Below are 1,546 nucleotides of genomic sequence, written 5' to 3'. Positions count from 1 at the left end.
GCACTCACGGCACCTGCTCGACGAAATGCCAGCGCGCTCTAGAGCTCGAGGGTGGAGCTGGCACTGCACAGGATGGAAGTAGGGGTAGCAAGACACTCAGTGGACAAGGTGGATAGGTCAGGAGTCCAAGTCCACAATGCAAACCAGAGAGCTTGCCAAGAGTGGATGTGCACACCAGGTGTTCGACATAATGTCCAGTGCACTTAGGCAACTCTTGGAGTGGCCAAAATCTCCAGATCAGGGTCTCTTTAGATGCAGGAGATGGTGGTAAGGTTAGTTTGGCAAAAATAGAAAGTTGATAGTGCAAGCTTTGCAAAACTCCAGTTTTGGACAGAAAGAAAAAGGGTTTAAAGCATGCACTTCAAAGCCTCCAATGAGCCCAATCTCCTGGACTTAAGAGTTTGTTAGTTCTCAATAAAGTTTCTGATTCATACTTTGCATTGTGAATAGATTATTACTTGAGCATAATAAATCATATGACAATATCCATATATGTTGCTATTATAAGAATAATCATGATGCCCTCATGTCCGTATTTTATTTTATTTTATCGACACCTCTACCTCTAAACATGTGGACATATTTATCGTTATCTGCTTCTGCTTGAGGACAAGCGAGGTCTAAGCTTGGGGGAGTTGATACGTCCATTTTGCATCATGCTTTTATATCGATATTTATTGCATTATGGGCTGTTATTACACATTATGTCACAATACTTATGCCTATTCTCTCTTATTTTACAAGGTTTACATAAGGAGGGAGAATGCCGGCAGCTGGAATTTTGGGCTGGAAAAGGAGCAAATATTAGAGACCTTGCACAACTCCAAAAGTCCTGAAACTCCATGAAAGTTATTTTTGGAAATAATAAAAAATACTTGTAACACCCCGCATGTAACTTCCCATATTTGTAACTCCGACTCTTGCCATTTTCGGCTATGTGCTATGATATTTCCTCTGTGGTCAGGTTTTGTCTTTCGTTTTGCATTTTGTTCATGTCATGCATATCATATCATGTCATCATGTGCATTGCATTTGCATACGTGTTCGTCTCATGCATCCGAGCATTTTCCCCGTTGTCCGTTTTGCAATCCGGCGCTCCTATCTCCTCCGGTGCACGCCTCTTGTTTTCTTTCATGTGCGGGTGTCAAAACTTTCTCGGAATGGACCGAGGCTTGTCAAGTGGCCTTAGTATACCATCGGTAGACCACCGGTCAAGTTTCGTTCCATTTGGAGGTCGTTTGGTACTCCAACGGTTAACCGGGCATCCACAAAGTCCATTTGTGTGTTGCAGCAAAACCCCCCTCAAAACCAGACCAAAACCCACCAAACTCTCTTCCATGCTCTAGGTCGTCCGATCACGATCCCGTGGGCGAAAACCGCACCTCATTTGGAGCCTCCTAGCTCCCTTTACCTATTTATATGTGAGAACCCCGAAATTACATTCGCAGTCCCCGAAACCCTAACTTTCCCCGCCGCCACCGGACGTGTCCGGCGCCCGCCGGACATCTCCGCCGCCGCGTCCAGCGAACCCGTCGCCGCCACGTCA

Source organism: Triticum aestivum, chromosome 4D (assembly GCF_018294505.1).
Source record: "Triticum aestivum cultivar Chinese Spring chromosome 4D, IWGSC CS RefSeq v2.1, whole genome shotgun sequence".
NCBI classification, from domain to species: domain Eukaryota; kingdom Viridiplantae; phylum Streptophyta; class Magnoliopsida; order Poales; family Poaceae; genus Triticum; species Triticum aestivum.
Note: the sequence above shows the minus strand (reverse complement) of the source record.